The sequence below is a fragment of the Apus apus genome, chromosome 1, assembly GCF_020740795.1.
Source record: "Apus apus isolate bApuApu2 chromosome 1, bApuApu2.pri.cur, whole genome shotgun sequence".
Classification (NCBI taxonomy): domain Eukaryota; kingdom Metazoa; phylum Chordata; class Aves; order Apodiformes; family Apodidae; genus Apus; species Apus apus.
In genome coordinates, this window is record NC_067282.1 from 40250533 (window position 1) to 40269343 (window position 18811).

Here is an 18811-nt window from a genome sequence, read left to right on the forward strand (position 1 = left end):
CGTGATGCACTGTAACCCCATTCCCCACCTCCCTGCACTGCTGGGTGGGAGGAGGTAGTGAAATCAGGAGTGAATTTGAGTCTGGGAAGAAGGGAGGGATGGAGGAAGGTTTTTTTAGGGTCATTTTTTTTCTCATGATCACACTCTCATTTGATTGGTAATAAATTAAGTTAATTTTCCCAGAATCTGTTTTGCCCATGACAGTAACTAGTGAGTGATCTCTCCCTGTCTTTATGTTGATACACAAGCCTTTTTGCAATTTTTTCTTTCCTCTGTCAACTGAGAAGGGGAGTGATAGAGAGGGTCAGCCTGCCACCATGTAGAGCAATAAAGGAACATAACTTAGATTTCAGAAAGTGAAAGAGTAATGCATCCCATTCATTGTAATATGAGTGTGGAAAAGGTTAATTTAAGGCAAAAATATAAATATTTAATTGATAGATAACTTTAAACTAATTCTTAAGAGAAATACTTGACAAATCATTTGAAATGCAATAATTTTATTTTTACATACACGTAGAAGTGCTTCATTTCTAAAGTTTAAATATCCCTACCGGAAGAATCAACATAATTATCAAATTTTACCAACTATTTGGATTATAATAAAAGGTTAGAATTTCATGGGAAATAATTCTTTTAGGAGTAATTTGTTCTTTGGAACAGATGAGTAATGAACCAAGTGGAAACAAATATCTTGAAAGCAATACTTTTGTTAATTGAACTAAGACATATAATTTAAATTCAATTTTTATCTAAGGGTAACAGAGTAGTAATAATGTACAATTCAACTGGATGTATTAAATCCCCTGCTAGTTTTATGAAGCCATAAGATAAATGAAGCAATTTTTTCATTCATGTCTCATTAGGGAGACTTTTTTTTTTTTTTTTTGTCCCTAATTTAAAAAAGAACTGTGCAAATGTCCTAATCTTTACCTTAGCAAGAACAAGAATACAGACTGTTTGATACAGTTGTTTGGTGGTGTTTCAGGGCATATTATAATGATGAATATTAATAGATTTATTTTATAATGCTTGAAATTTTTGATATGTGAATCTATCTAAATTAAAAGGTAGAAATGTAGCATATGAGTTCTTTAACTGTCTACTTCCATGGTAAAGAGTGCAGTTAGAAGCTTTGTCATTCTGATTTCAGAAGTTCTTACTAACATAACAAATACAGTCTTCAAATTATGCTCAGCTATGAATATTCTAACAGTGGTTTAGTCTGAGGTTTCTGCAATGTTTTATTAAATAACATATTGACCATCTAATCATGTAGGTCCCAGAGTGGCTGAATTCTCTGTATCCAAGTAAGATCCCTTGCTAGTTTAGTAATAATACTAATAGTAATAATAATAATAAAACCAACAATAATAACATTACAAAGTGGAACAGGTATTGGTCATATAAAATGGTCTTAGTACTGGGAACATGAATACAATATATTCCAGACTGCAATGCAGACAAGAACAAAAGACCTTTCAAGTTACCGCTGTCATTGGATGAAATCATGTCATGGATGAAGAAGAGATGATTCAACCAGCTAAATTACAGATAACTTTGCAGTGGACAGAAAAGCATAGTTTTAGTCTTTTGTGGCTGAATTCTACAACATGCACCTCACACAGTTCAGTTCCCAGCACGGGAATGCCCATAGATTCTCCATGGTTGCTAAGACTGCATGAACAAGAATGTGGAACTGACATCTTTTTAACTCTATTTGATGACAGTCTTCCTAAAGGAAGAGCTCTAGGCCTAGAACTTATTATCAGAAAAAATTAGTCACCATAGACCTTTTTAGTACGTTATCACTGCATTCAGGCCAGCTGCATCACTTCATGCCAGTCTTGTATTCTCTAGGCATTCTTCAAAAAACACTAAGCCAAGTTAAAAATCTCATTCTTTGACTTCAATGACTCTCAGCATGGATGATCAGTCTGCAACTTGTAAAGTGAGTAAAATTTACCAATGCACCAGCTGCAGCTGTACACAACAATGTCTAAACACAAAATAGCTGTGTAGAAAAGATCTGTAGTCTCTTCCCTGTTCCTGAAGTAAACAGGGAAACACCCAATATTTCTGCTTACAACCCCAAATACGAGATGAGGTAAAATCTCATATTCTGTTAACACACCTGTCCTATCATGGAACAATCTTAGTATACAGATGGATATGGGCCTGTCTAAGCAAACAAATGAACAAGTAAATATTTTTTAAATGGTGCCATATCCTTATAATGATGGTCAAGCAAATTGAACAGTTCATCTGTAGGGGCTGGGCAGTCTTCATCCTTTAAGGTTTTCAGGACCCAAATGGATATGGTTTGATATCATAGCTGACCCTGCTTTCAGAAAGAGGTTGGACTAGAGATCTCTTGAGATCCTTTCCAACCAAAGTTATTCTATGACTCTGTGATTGCTCCATCTGGGATGGATATTGTGGCCATCCATTTCTTTTCCTAGGCACAGCTAACTTTCAGTAAGAGAAAACCTCATATATAATACAGTTTTATTTAAGACTGTGATATGAAATACTGTGGAAAGAGAAGATCATTTCAATCTTCTTCATCTTCCACTATGTCATAAATTTATTTTAATTTCTTATTATTTATTCATTATTTATTATTTACATAAACAACGATGCACGTAAAATATACATAGTCTTGAATAAAACCTTAACAATTTTTTGTCAGCTTTCGCTCTCAACAGAACCACATGAAGTGGAACCACTTGAATATGACCATGAGTTCAAGTTAATATTGTATATATATCCATATGTTTATATATACTGCATACATTTTACATAGAGATACATACATATATTTTTAAACATGCACGTCAATTTTTCATCTGTAAACCAAGGAAAGCAGAAGAGTACTTGTCTACCTTTTATACTTTATTTTAGAGAGAATAACATAATACCATGGCATATAGGAGTTCCTAAAAGAGAATGTCATAATAGCAATTCCTGACTGTGATTTTTTTCTTCCAAAATTGACCGTAGGTATTGATGTCTAGTCCCTGACACACTGGAGTGAACAAAGCTATCTAAGCAAGATTAACAGACAGAAAAGGAGTGACTCATCAATCCAATTGATTGTCAAACTGCAGCAGAACACTGCAACAAAAGCTCAATTCACAAAGGTTTAAGAAAGTATACTAGTCATAAAGACATCCCTACACATATAATAAAATGCCAAGTCATAGTCTTAGTCATTATGGATGAAAGTACAACTAGTTTTCCTTAAAAAGTCTGGATAATAATAAACTAATGGATAAAAGACTATTTTTTCACTTTAAAAGTCATGGGACAGTAATAGAAGGCAGCAATTGTATTTATGTGAGTAAAAGCAAGGTAAGAACTTCAGGCAAATATGAAATATGGCAGGTATTGCATCATTTTAATTTAAGGGATATTCTTATATATCTATATTCTCAATAAGGGACACACACTGACTTTAGGCAGTCAGTGGTATTTTAAGTATTACAGGATTATGCAGGTCGAAGTGATTATGATGGATATCTATCTTTACAGAAAGTAATTAAGAGTAAATTATGCGTCACATTAAATTTAACCTTTGTATGTACTCCATTTTTTTATGGATGTCTCATCTCTCTACATGTCAATAGAAAGTTGATGTAATCTAAGTTCATCTTTACATATCTTGCTTTCTTTTGTTTTCAGCAAAAATCATGTCCTTTTCTATGTTGTCATATCAACTAAAATATTTTCATCTACAAACTAGTAAAAATATTCACATGACTTTAAACATGTAAGTCCCTTATTAAACTAACATGGCATCAGAAAGAAAGCAGGAAACTGGAAACATTAGTGAAACAGAGACCATAAATGGCCTAACTTGCTTGCAGTTCATAAATGGTCTATAATTTTCTAACCAACTTAATACATTTCTGCTTCTTTGTAGACTTTTCACAGTAACATACATATACATGATCTCATAGGAGTCTTCACAGCATAGCTAAATAGTTTATGCACACAGAACAGTGATAGCTCTGTTTGAGGCCTCACGGTGTTAGATTAAGCCTCTGTTCCATGGATTCAGGAAGTTATGATTTTCTCAGATGCCACAGGAAAGTGACAGAAGTATAGGAAAAAAAAATAGCAGAAAGGAAAAGAAACATAAATATATAAATTCAACACTACATGTAAAAGGAAAGAGCAATTCTGAACTTTGTTGAGCTGCAGAAAAACCACAATTATCAGCAAAGAGCTGATTGTTGAATTTACTGTACTATTGATGTGATTTTTTTGTGTTAATAACAATGTAGTGGTGCACTTGAAATGGTCAATAGTCACAAAATTATTATTTTTTACCTAAGTAAATAAGAAGAAATAAACTCAGGATTTCAACCAGCTGTAGATTTCAGGACCCAAAAAATCTACATGATTAATCATCTTTACTTCAGTAGTATGGAAATACCTATTCACAAATGCCACCTATTGTTCTAGACACTGCAAAAATCAATGTAAAAATCAACTGTATATATTACAGAATGAAAACTAGACGTAGGCAGAAGAAGAAGGCATACAGAAATAAATAATGTGATAATATGTAAATATTGGTCCACTCTACAGATATGCGTTTACTCACTAGATTTAAAAAAGAGGTAAATTAATTGATAAAAAACTGAAAAGACTAAAAACAGATAGTGAGATGAAGGTAAGATGGTGGGAAGAAGATGATGGTGGAAACCAACACAGTATTTTTGAACAGCAGGAGTGAAGACACACAAAAGATAGTTAGAATATTAATTTAAATAAGAACAGAGTGATGACATTCTACTAGAGCCACTGTGTTATAATACTATCTGAAGAGCCACAATTTCTTCCTTCATTTAATTTCCTGGCTGTGAGTGATAGCTGAGATGGATTCAATTTATCCTATCAGGAGTGGAGAGGGGCACATCTGCAAACATGAAAATGTAGGTATTGGCAATCAGAGATATTTATACAAGCTCCCAGGGCAGTCCAGGTCAGTGCTGCCAATGGATTCTGCACAGCTCTCCTGTCTAGCAAATATCAGTCTAGAGTACACCAGCTGCACTATCTGCATCTGTATTGACTACAGTGGGCACTAAGTTTATAGTTTAGGTATAGCCGTATATAGTAGAAACACTAAAATTTAGGTGAACCATATTCTAGTTCTGGTGTCAGTTGTTAGCACCTTCCTATATTAGACTGAAAGGGGAAAGGCCATACAGGTTCTGATAATGCAAGCTATGGCATTTCAAGACAAGGGAATGGACCCCAAGAAAGTTTTCTATTGCATGTTTTCCATGAGAATTTTGATTTTTAAAAACCCAAAACCAAAACCAAACACAAACCCCAAGCAAACAAACAAAAAAACACAACCAAAAAACCCACTGACTTTAAAAAATAGCTTTAATAATAGATACCTTGAAAGCCAAAGTTTTAGGAAGCAATAACTATTTTCAGCCTTCATCTTTCAGACATAACTTGATTCACATACATAACATATTTCAGTAACTGTAGTACGAATGTTTTTATAGAATTTTGATTCACTTTATTTAATATGAAGAATCAGATTAAATGCTTAAAAGTACAAATTATTAGGTAACATTTTTATGCAGTACCACTGCTGTAGGTTCTCTAAAATAACATTTCCTTTCAGTATTCAAAACTCATTATAATTTTATTATTAGGACTTCTTGCAGATTTTTATTGCTCGAAACAGATGGTGACAAAAAAAAAGTTTCGTCGAACTCCTTAACTGTCTGTTGTACCCTGTAGTAGCTCCCTGTGCTACTACAGTTGAGCACTTCACTTGAAAAGTTAAAGAAGTATCTTTGAACTAGATCATTAAGGAGGGATACTTACTCAATTTAGAGAACTGAAATATGCCAGATTATATTTTGTGTTTATGAATTGTAGTATTCTCTCCAGATTCATTCATCACGGTACCTAGAAGATGAGGGATTGCTTGCTCCCAGCACCTCAAAGAGCATTTGAAAGGTGCTTTATAGAGAACTTGAAGATAAATTTTCTGATCCAAAATGCTGTTTTTCTTGAAAAAATAACACTTCCCTCTGAGGGGTGACTAAAAAACCTCCTAAATTTTGAAGTAAGTAGACACAAAGCTGCAGCCTTAATGTATTGTAAAACATAATTGTTAGTACTTCACAACTCTTTCCACTTTCAGCTTATGGTCACCCTTCATAGTAATGGTTCTACTCCTGCTTATAGTAAATATGTCCTTGAATTTAACACTGGATTAAATGTTGTTTAAACTTATCCCCCAATAAAATTATCACAGCATGCACATAGGGATTTTTCATAAATTACTGACCAACAGCCCCCAAATTACTGGCCCCAAAACTATATAACCTTATGTCATACATGGCTATCTCACCTCTTTTCCCATCTGTTTCTTTACATGTTCTGTCCTACAAATTTTGCCTTTAACAACAGCCTTTGCAGTTGCCCCAGACTCTTGGGGGAAAAAAAAAAAAAAGGAGCTTTTTGGACAACTATTTTCCCTCTAAAGTTCTCTGTGTACAGACTCTAAAATAACATCAGCACCTCACAATACTCATACATTACGTGTAGCTTTTTTGAACAATTTGGAGGGGGAAGTAGAAGTCAGGAGAAAGAAACATGCAAAGAAATAGAGCCAAAGATATAAATGAGAGACCAATCATGTGGGGTAATACACAGGAAATTAACAGACATGGATTTGAGAGGAAAGATTGTAGGTAGACCATGACAAGAACACATTTTAGTGTAAATTCTAACAGTGACATAATTTATAGAGTTCATAGGGGATTTTATGTTGACATAAAGACAGGATGTTGCAGGGAAGAGAATAAGACACAAATAGCGGTGTTGTTATCATTATCCTAACATGCCTCTCTTGTCTCCTCCCAAGCTGAAAAGGTTTGAATTCCATCAATTCTATGAAGATTGATTGATTCTGACCTTACAGAAACTTTTACATGTGTCACATTTATATATTGTTATTTATTTATTTGTTTATTTATTTCACAAGGAAATTAAGATCTTTTGGAGCACAGAAAAAAAACTGTTTGAGAAAAAACAGCATTTTGAGAATGCTATGATAGTTCCCACATGAATACTTTTGGAAATAATTATTTTGTGCAGAACAACTGTGTATTTTATTTTCAGGTTTAGCGGAGTGAGGAGGAGAAAGTGAGGGGTAGGAACCATGAGCAAAGTCCAAAAGTTGCAGAGTGCAGATGACTTAGGGCATCTCTGACTTCTACATTTTCCTTTCAACCAGCTCTAGACAGCTTCTTGATATATGCACTTATGTTCACAGTTTCCATTCACCAAGCCTATTCTCCTTGTGCTCTTTAAATATAAGCAATGCACTTCACATTGGAAATCAATTCAGAAAGCAGCCACTTATCAATAAGAGTATATTCAGTTTGGTACCTAAATCCAAGATAGGGATTTTGATTCTGTGGTCTGTGCTTGAGTTTCTTGATCAAAGCGACAACAATATTTTCATGTTGAACATGTTGAAGACTGAGGTACTCAGAAGCATTGTGATAGGCAACATATTACAACATAAAATACTTTTTTAATGTTCTCTGCTTGACCTGTACTTGAGTCCTGGACTTTGGGCACGTAAGACTATGGCTTTAGCCTTGTGTCTACATCCAGTCAGCTTTCAGCTAGGATCTAAGAGTAAATAAATAAACAGAATGCATCAGCATTGCCTAATAGCATGCCTTCCAGCTCATCCCTGGTCCTAGATGCTTATATTTGAAACATATTTGTTCTTTACGAGATTCTAGTGGGGAAAAAAAAAATAAAAATCAGAAATTAAATAAACATCTGGGTGCAGTGTTTACTTTAGGGTCCATTCTTCACTGGCAGAATGGATGAGAATGCAGCACATCTGATTCCTTCCTTCTGCAGTAACTTTGAAAAGAACTTTTGCAGGATTTCTGTGCTTAAGCATCTACCTCTATACAATTTTAAGCTTCCAAAACCTGACATAAAAGCGCAATTTAAGTTTTCTGTGACACTGGCTTCATACTCTTTCATTAACTCTTAATGACTGCATTCATAAACACTAATTACATTGCAGGGCCACAAGGCTGTCTTTTTGGTGTGGAATGCATCTTTGAGCTGTGAGTTATTCTTAGCACCAGATCTGGGCTGACTATTGAGTATCTCCTGGACAGATGCATCCTGCAGAAAGAGAGAAGGAACCCTCTCCCCATTCACATTCACATAGATGAGATCAGTACCTAGAGTCAAATAATCTATATAACATCACTGTCACTCTCCTTCCTTCTTCACTGACCTCAGTGTCTACAGGGTTGTTCCTCTCACATATTTTCACTTTTCTCTTCTGGCTGCTGTCACACAGCAGTTTTTTCCTCATCTTAAATGTTATTTCAGAGGCACTGCCACCATTGCTGGTTGGCTCAGCCTTGGCCAGCATCTCTACTGGACATGGGAGAAGCTTCTAGCAGCTTCTCACAGAATCCACCCTTGTAGCCCCCCACTACCAATACCATGTCATGCAAACCCAATACATTATAACATCCTAGCTGATATCAGGAATTCTTCTCATCTTTGCCATCACAAGCAGATGGTGGTCAGCAGAGACAACTCCTAACTGAAGCCACTTGCAAACTGCAAACTCAAAGAAATGAGCAGCATTAGTTAATACGGCCTACCCCTAACTATACAAGTTGTGATGTCTTACCAGTATTAGAAATCTCTAGACAAGTACTGTTTTTCTAAACCCCTGTATGGAAAAATTAACCAGAGCTGTGTTAAATTGGTGTGCTTATCTTGTATCAGCTTTGGAATCAGAAACCAGGCTAACTTGGTGCACTTACCTTTTTCTGGCAATGAGCAAGAGCGAAGGACATGCTACTTGCTTATTTAAGCCATAACCCAGTAGTTCATGCACTTGCTGGGACAGAGTGAAGTTATGTAGCCAGATGGTTGTGCCAACAATAGCCAGAGGCAAAGTTGATGGCCAGAGTGGTTCCAATGTGACTGAGAAGGAATACACATCTGCAGAAAGTGTTGGTTCTACTTTCTCCCCCCTTCTCTTAATGAATACCACCATTAGCCTGCTAGAAGCCAATCAGTTCATAAGATATGACCCAGTCCCACCTCATCAAGAAGTATTACATAGCCTTTAGAATCCTCTGTTTTTGAAGGAAGAGAATCCCAGCTATTTCTGGATGGGTCAACAGGCCTGGAGTTCTCTTTCCCAGGCAGGGACATCTCCTTGTCAGGAAGCTGCACTTCCTCTACTGTGCGGATGATACCCGGGTGAAGTGTTACTATAATTTAACTAATTATTTAGCTAGCTTTGAAACATTCAGTGCTAACAGTTGATGAATTTATGAACAGCAATTCTGAGCTTGTCATATCTGTTGCCTTAATAAATTCTCAAACTTCTCAACTGTTACACAGAGAGAGACATATTTTCCTATAAAACAAAGCTGATGGAATGTCACAGTCTAAGTAAAACACTCACAGAACCAAATTAAAACACTGCTAACTATAGAAGAAAAAATGAAATTATATGAAAAATATATTTGATTTAGTTTATCTCACTCATCTATCACTCTCACTTTTTTTTTTTAGTTATCTAATGATACTGGATATGAAACTGCAATGATAAACAAATACATGTTATACTGAGGAATGTACTATAAACATACTATGCACTCAGGCAATTTCTCATCATTATAATACATACACAATATTTTCCAGATGGACAAAAAGCTTGAGTTACTTCTGTGAGTACTGAGTAAAGAATATAGGAAAAAGACATGTAGAGGTGAAACAGAATTCATGTAATACAGATACGTATGATAAACAACAGCATGTGGTAAATTACAAACCTATACCATGGGTGTGGCAACATAAACTATTTCAAATAAGAAATTAAAGATTTAAAAAAAATATTTATTTTTTAATACTTAAATTCTATTTGTAATCCAATTGGGTATTGGATGAGATTAGTTGTGTGTATTGTGCATACTTCCATGGATATTATAAACACTAATCAAGGTTTATGAAGCAATGAGAGAAATGAGAGATCTACAGAGAAAGAAAACCTTAGAAATTAAAGCACTGTAGATTATCAAGACAGTTTTGTATGAATGTTCAGCTGCTGCAGACAATCCCTATGTTCACACAGCAGGGGTATATGAGATTCTCCCATCCAAGGTTTTTGATTAAAATATCAAGTAATAAATCTCACGATTTTACCTTCTTCCACAAATCAATACACCATTGCACAATTCAAATTTCTTTCTTTCTTTCTTTTTTAATGTCTTATTTATAATTTGTAAGCTTTTGAATTTGTGGGATTTATTTGGAGAAACCTTTTGAAATTATTTTTATATTATCTCTCTATTACACTTACTCTTTCTGAAGATAAGAATATTACATTACCTTGTTCATGTTTTGTAAATTAAGAATTTTTTATCAAGCTGATTGCCATTCTCATTGTTTTGGCATAGTTAATGAGCGAAGACTAATCATATAGCAAAGCTGTCGCATGGAAAAAAAAAAAAAGGTATTGTAAGATTGTATGTAACTCAATGTTTTAAGTCAAGTGCAGCAAGACTAGACCCTGTTTTCTGAAGATGCTAGTATTTTTGAACAATCTGATGTGGGTTACATGAAGTTAGATAAACTTTGTTAAGAATGTCTGAGACTATGACAGCAATATACTAATTTCAATTAAATATAAATGCAGGGATTTTGGCATAAACAAAATTAAAATAGCTTCAGAAGCACATACAAATGCCTAAACATTCCACCACCCCTAAACCTCACCTTTGCATTCAATGTAGACATTTGCCCAGAAAAAAGTACTGTTCTTTTCTCCTAGCTAGAATGCTTCAGTACTTAAACCCATGAAAAAGAGTAGGAGTTCTACATTTATCATCACAACATTTCAACTTTTTTTTTTTTTTTTTTTTTTTTCCTCTCGTAAGACTTCCTGCTGATTTTGCTATTACTGAAGCTGCTGCTGACATGTACTTTGACTATTTGGTTCAAGATTTAGAGATGTTGCTATGAATAGGTGAAAAATTATGACCTTGATCTAGTGATCTGCAACATTACATTTTGAACTGAAAAGATGGTTACTCATGTGGAACGAATGTGACCTAAATAGGCTACTGACAAAAATATAGAGGAGAAACTCTTGGCGAAGAAAATGATATACAGAAAACAAACTAGCAGTATAGTACTCTTCGCTTTAGCTAGACTGTAAGAAATTCCTTAAGCACTCAAAATATGTAAGTTGTATATAAAAATTCCTAGATTAGTTGACTGAAAAAATGTTAGCATTTCATAGGATTTGTCATAAAGTGACATGAACAAATAGCAGAAAACCTTTGGGAATATTCAATTATTCAATATGAAAAGAATTCTCTAAAAATAAACCAAGTGTTTTTCCACTAATGTTTATACTTTAAGGAGTATCAGAAATCACAGCTTTTAGACAGTCATTTTAGGTAATGCCTTTAATGCTGGATGCTTTGTTTTAAAATACAGCATTATGTTTTACAACATAAAACATTAATGTTTTATAGTTTTTATCTAGTCTGGATCTTACAGAAGTCCCTTTTATTAATGATTTATATAATACAGTATGCTAGTCTACCTTTGCTCATCAACAAAAAACGTGCCTTTTCTTTAAAAGCAGTTTTCTTCCCACTGGAATTTGTGCAATTAAGATGTTAACAATTCAAATAAAAGTTCTAGATGTGGACAGCAGTAAATCCTGGGGCAACTGCATCTCTTGCAGGGGAGGTGTGCACACAGAGGAGATACCAGAACTGGGAGGGCAGTGATGGCAGTCTGCACAGATTTTGAAAGAGAGGTTGTGTGTATATGTGTGTGTGCACGCATGTGGCTGTGATTAGAAAATGTGGGCATTTGCTCAAGAAGGGTGTTCACAAATTTGAAGAACTTAATCTTTTGTAAGTGTCTAGTATTGCAGTTTATCTACTGGCATGACTGATATTAATCTTAAACACATAGTTTATCTGACTGCCAGGTAATTGTCATAAGCAAATCAATAAGCTATATTGGTTATAATTTGGTTTAATCTATGTGAACTGAGCAGTTTGGTGCTACCACAGAACCCATTTTCCATTTCCATCACCCTTCTTCTAGAATTTATCATTACAGCTATACAAATGCTCATCCACACTGCTTAGCTGTTGGCTCAGTTCCTGGTAGAGTCTGTTATCCTTCAATTACCTCCCTCTAAGGTAAATCTGTTGTAAAGGGTATCCCTAACATGCATGGACAGGAGCTCAATAATCACTGGGATCTATACAGTCCCTTGCTGCAGTCCAAAGAGACACATTTGCTTGTTTATTTGTTTTTCCAGTTAAGAATGTTAAAAATAAGGTGGGAGCTGTATTAAAGCTTACTTGGATGTTTTAATGTTTGAAATTAAAGCCTTTTTGAGCATTTCTTAGAATGTGAAGATCTATTAAGTGGGTAAAGGTGCAAGATAGAGCTGGAGGATCTATTGGACCCGAGGACCTAAGGACCTAGGACTTAGGGATTCTAATTGACAAGTGGCTGAATATGAGCCAGCAGTGTGCCCAGGTGGCCAAGAAAGCCAATGGCATCCTGGCTTCTATTAGAAGTAGTGTGACCAGCAGAAGTAGAGAGGTGATTGTCCCCCTGTACTCAGCACTGGTGAGGCCACACCTGGAGTATTGTGTCCAGTTTTGGGCGCCTCAATTCAAGAGAGATATCGAGGTGTTGGAGTGAGTACAGAGGAGGGCAACGAAGCTGGTGAAGGGCCTAGAGAATAAATATTATGAAGAATGCTTGAAGGAGCTGGGAATGTTTAGTCTGAGGAAGAGGAGGCTGAGGTGAGACCTCATCAGTCTCTACAACTACCTGAAAGGTCATTGTAGAGAGGTTGGTGCTGGTCTCTTCTCACAGGTAATTAGCGACAGAACAAGAGGAAATGGCTTCAAGCTGCACCAGGGTAGGTTTAGACTGGACATTAGGAAAAAAAAAATTCACAAAAAGAGTGGTTAGACACTGGAATAGGCTGCCCAGGGAGGTGGTTGAGTCACCATTCCTGGATGTGTTTAAGGGTCATTTGGATGTGGTGTTGGTGGAGATGGTTGAGGGGAGAACTTTGTAAAGTAGGGGTGATGGTTGGACTCGGTGATGCCAAGGGTCTCTTCCAACCTGAATAGTTCTATGATTCTATGATTCTAAGTTAGAGGGAGGTGATCCCTGTATTCAGCATTGGTGAGGCCAAACCTGTAGTCATGTGTCCAGTTCCAGGCTTCCCAGTGCAATACAGATAAGGAGCTGCTAGAGACTCCCATGAAGGGACACAAATATGATGAAAATGCTGGAGTATCTCTCCTCTGCAGAAAGGCTTAGAGGGCTGGGGCTGTTCTGCCCAGAGAAGAGAAGGCATAGGGGCATCATATAAATACCTGAAGGGAGGGTACACAGCTGACAGATACAATTTCTTCTCACTGCTGTCCAGTGACAGGACCAGAAGCAATGGACACAAACTGAAAGACAGGGGTTTCCCTCTGAATATCAAAAAACACATTTTTACTATGAGGGTGACTGAGCACTGGCACAGGTTGCCCATCAGGGTTGTGGAGCCTCCATTCTTGGAGAAACCAAAAAAACTGTCTAGGCAAGGTCCTGGACAACTGGCTGGGGGTGGCCCTGCTTAATCAGACAAGTTGGACCAGATGACCTCCAGAGGTCCTGTCCAACCTCAGCTGTTTTGTGATCTTTTGATTCTATAATATGATAGCATAATTGTAAAGGCGGAGCTTGCTTAATTACTTCACCAGAGGAAAATGAAATACACTGGCTAATGACTGATGAGATAATTATATGTCACACAAAAATTACTTTATCACCAGTTCTTATAAGTATTAACATTATGGTTTGCTTCTTTTCACTCCTGTGAATTTCAATGTGTTCCAGAACATTCAGCCTCATAGGCTAATTTGCAGTTACAGTACTGTGATTTATATGTGGATTTCTGAATAGAAAAAAATTTAGATTGTAACACCATCTGGTAGTTTTTCAGCTTAATTTCTGGTATGTTTTCAGTGTAGTTAACTTCTGAAATTGCTGATTCACTTACAATTTGAAATAAAGAGAAAGACTTGAAGCAATCTATTCCAAAGCCTGCATGGCTTCATATATAAGTGAAGAGCCAAAGTTATCACATGGAAGACAAATTTCATCATCCCTCAAGTTCCTCACCTGGCCAGTCTGTCACTCAGTTATTCACACCTGTTGCTGCAACCAATGGGAACAAGTGCACAGCACAAGAAGCTGCTGCCTTCATTGAAATGTTCATTCTCCCAAGAACACTCCTGTGTCCCCTCTCATTACTTCCCTGCTTGTTAATGACTTTATTTTCTGGCACTTCCAGTGCAGATATTTTGTCACAGATTACAGTACACAGAAAAGAAAGGAAACCTTGTATGTGATCTACAGAAGTCACATGACAGCTTGATAATTTAGTGAACCTATGTACTGTCAGAAACCCTAACTTTTTCCCTACACTGACGAATTTTGGTTCCCTGGTCCCCCAGGTTTCATTAATGGATGTTACTACTGGAATTGACTTTGGAGTAGACCAAATTGTTTCTTCCAGCACAAATCCTAGACGTTATTCTTGGGTCAGTTCACTGCTGGAAGGAACCCCACTCAATAGTAAGTGTGGATAAGACTTAATGTTGGCACAGCCTGCCCTGTGTGGTCATAGAATCATAGAACAATTCAGGTTGGAAGAGACCCTTGGGATCACCGAGTCCAACCATCACCCCTACTCTACAAAGTTCTCCCCTCAACCATCTCCACCAACACCACATCCAAATGACCCTTAAACACATCCAGGAATGGTGACTCAACCACCTCCCTGGGCAGCCTATTCCAGTGTCTAACCACTCTTTTTGTGAATTTTTTTTTTCCTAATGTCCAGTCTAAACCTACCCTGGTGCAGCTTGAAGCCATTTCCTCTTGTTCTGTCGCTAATTACCTGTGAGAAGAGACCAGCACCAACCTCTCTATAATGACCTTTCAGGTAGTTGTAGAGACTCATGAGGTCTCCCCTCAGCCTCCTCTTCCTCAAAATAAACATTCCCAGCTCCTTCAAGCATTCTTCATAATATTTATTCTCTAGGCCCTTCACCAGCTTCGTTGCCCTCCTCTGTACTCACTCCAACACCTCGATATCTCTCTTGAATTGAGGCGCCCAAAACTGGACACAATACTCCAGGTGTGGCCTCACCAGTGCTGAGTACAGGGGGACAATCACCTCTCTACTTCTGCTGGTCACACTACTTCTAATAGAAGCCAGGATGCCATTGGCTTTCTTGGCCACCTGGGCACACTGCTGGCTCATATTCAGCCACTTGTCAATTAGAACCCCTAGGTCCTTTTCTGCCAGGCAGCTTTCCAGCCACACTTCCCCAAGCCTGTAGCGTCGCATGGGGTTGTTGTGGCCCAAGTGTAGGACTCAGCACTTCGCCTTGTTCAAACGCACACCATTCACAGTAGCCCAATAATCTAATCTATCCAAGTTTCTCTGTTCAGCCTCCCTATTCTCACGCAGATCAATACTCCCGCCTAGGTTGGTGTCATCTGCAAACTTACTGATAATACACTCTGTGTCCTTGTCAAGATCATCAATAAAGTTGTTAAACAGAAATGGTCCCAACCCTGAGCCCTGAGGAACACCACTTGTGACTGGCCTCCAGCTGGATTTGACTCCATTGACCACCACTCTTTGGGCACGACTGTCCAGCCAGTGCTTGATCCAACAGATCGTATGCTCATCCAAGCTTGGGCACGACTGTCCAGCCAGTGCTTGATCCAACAGATCGTATGCTCATCCAAGCCATGAGCAGCCAGGGTTTTTTTATGAGAGTTCTATGGGGAACCGTGTCAAATGCTTTTTGGAGGTCCAGATAGACAACATCCACAGCCTTTCCCTTGTCCAATAGTTGGTTCATCAGGTCATAAAAGGAGATCAGGTTTGTCAGGCAGGACCTGGCTTTCATAAATTCATGCTGACTGGGCCTGATCCCCTGGTTATCTTCTATATGTCTTCTAATAACGTTCAAGATTATCTGCTCCATGACATTCCCTGGTACAGAAATCAGACTGACAGGTCTATAATTTCCCGGATCCTCCTTTCTGTCTTTCTTATGGATGGGTGTTATATTTGCTACCCTCCATTCCATCAGAATCTCCCTAGCTAGCCAGGACTTCAGGTAAATAATGGAAAGTGGCCTGGCGATCACGTCTGCCAACTTCTTCAGCACCCTTGGATGTAATCCATCTGGTCCCATAGACCTGTGTGTGCCTAAGTGGTGTAGTACGTCTCTGACCATTTCCTCTTTAATTGTGATGACGTCATTCTGCATCCCCTCCCTGTCTCCTAGCTTATGTGGCTGTATATCCATGGAACAGCTGGTTCCACTGCTAAAGACTGAGGCAAAGTAGGTGTTGAGCACTTCTGACAGTATTTTGCCTAATGCAGCCCAGTACTCTGTTAACTTTGTCTGTGGGAAGGGCACACTGTTGGCTCCTGTTCAACTGTTCTGTTCAACTGTCCTCTCCTGCCTACCAAGAGCTCCAGTCCTTTACTATCAAGCTGCTTTCCAGCTGGTTGGTCCCCAATGTGTACTGGTGCATGAGGATTTTCCTCCAGATGCAGGATTTTTCACATCCCCATATTAAGTTACTTAATATTATTTAATTATTTATGTTTCCTCTCTCCAGAATGTTGTGTTGCCACCTTCCCCCAGACAAATATCCTTGTGGAAAACATACAGGTTAAAATGAACTGGCACCAAAGGCTATTTTATATAGCTATATAAACTATATATATAGAAGGAAACTCATGTAGAGGACTGATATATGATGCTATCAATAAAAAGAACAGAACTGCAAAAAAGTCCATTTCACACTCCTCAGTTCATCTTTTCTGAACATCTACATATTTAATGAGCACTAAGAGCGTGTTTGTGCTTCGTGGGGGAAGCTCCTGGAGTCAAACTGGCAGTTTGGGTGCCCCCAGCCTGTGGTCTCAGCTCCTGAAACCATTGGAGGTCTTTAACCTCCAGCTGCTGGGGCTGTGTCCCAAAAATAGCTACTGAGGGGGACCAAAGTGAACGAGGAGGGCAGAGGGGCTGTGCCAGTGCTCAGAGATGGGGGAATGTGTGTGTGCTTGTGAACCTGGAGAGTGCAGTGTGTGTGTGGCACTAGTGACCTGCCTCTTCAAGCCCAACAGGAGGAGGAGAATGTCTGGCCTGTCTGGAGTGAGTCCCCAGTGTGGGTGCTGCTGGAAGCAGTGCCATGCCTGTGGCTTTTTGCATGACCAGCCGTATCCATGTCCTCTGTATGTTTGCCTCTGTCTCTGGGTTATATAGGACACACACTTAATTTCACTGCTGGTTCCAACTGCTAATGGGAAAACAGCAGTTGCATCCCTCAGCCTGAGAAGAGACCTCGGGTCCCTGGGAGCACCACAATGGGCTCCAGCAGGTGGGCAGGGGGGGGCTGGGCCAGAACAGCTGGAGTCAGTGGCCATTCCTAGCTTTCCTATAACAGATTGCAACCATGAGCCTATTTACTTGTATTCTGATATCTGAATAGCAATATGAAAACTTACTAAGTTCTTATGAAACAAGCAAAAAAGCTTAAAAATGTATTATTAAGACAATCTATCATCAATTGCAGGAAGCCCTATCCATGAATTAATTTGCATGTTGTATTAAGGGACAGCTTAAATAATACAGATACGGTGGGGCATTTTATCACACTACAGCCTGAAACTTTAAGAAACATCTCAATAATTCATTTTACTTATATATTTGTATACAGACATGAACATCTATGTATACTTAAAAGCCATGCATATTTATATAAAACTTTTCAAAAAGCACAACAGGAAGAATTATCTGTAATGAACACATTAGACTTTTTTTTTTTCTTTTTTAAAATAAAATACTATCCCTTCTTAATTAGGTTTTGCTGTTGGTGTATTACACAAATACAGGGACTACATTCTGAACATTAAACTCAGTTATCATACATAGTATATTTTCAATAAAAATACAAGTAAGATGAAGTTGAGTTTTCAAGATAGCTATGTACATCAAATTAATAGATAATTAATGCTGTCAAAAGTTTCATATATGTGAAGACAACAGTAACAGTCAAATCACAATGATGAAGATAGATTTTCAGGTTACAGACATCTCAGATAAAGATCTTAAGAAGCAAGAAGAATTATATGAGGAAAAACATATTTCCCTATTTCTGCCTTTTTTACAGTATTTACAGCAGCTTGTCCAATATTTCTTTCATTATTTAAAAAGTATGCCTATGAAAGAATGAAAAGAAAAAAATTAAATACATAAGGTTTAAGTGAAGTGTGCTGTGAGAAATGTCTTGCTAGAAACAAATAAAAAAAATCCCGGAAAAGCAAGGACATATTTGAAGTTCACCAGATCAAAAGGAACTTAATGTAGCCATTTTATAGAAAATTGCTGTAAAGTAATTATGTATCACTAATAAACCACATCTGAGAAACCATATTTGTAAAGAAAAACTAACTACAACAAAAGATTGAAAACCATTAAAGAAAAGCCAAAATATACAGTGTGGGAGTTTAAGGAACAATGACTAGAAACCTCACAATTGCACATTTTAAAAGATTATTTTTTAATGTATCTGTGGTGATATCAAAGATATCAAAGAACTTTCTAAAAATATCTAAATAATCATG

The 18811-nt window shown here is 37.4% G+C and overlaps 1 protein-coding gene across 1 annotated transcript in view; it reads right to left on the reverse strand.

Moving 5' to 3' along the window:
• KLHL1 (kelch like family member 1) overlaps window positions 1-18811 on the reverse strand; it is a 195796-nt gene that overhangs the window by 39697 nt on the left and 137288 nt on the right. The window lies entirely within an intron of this gene.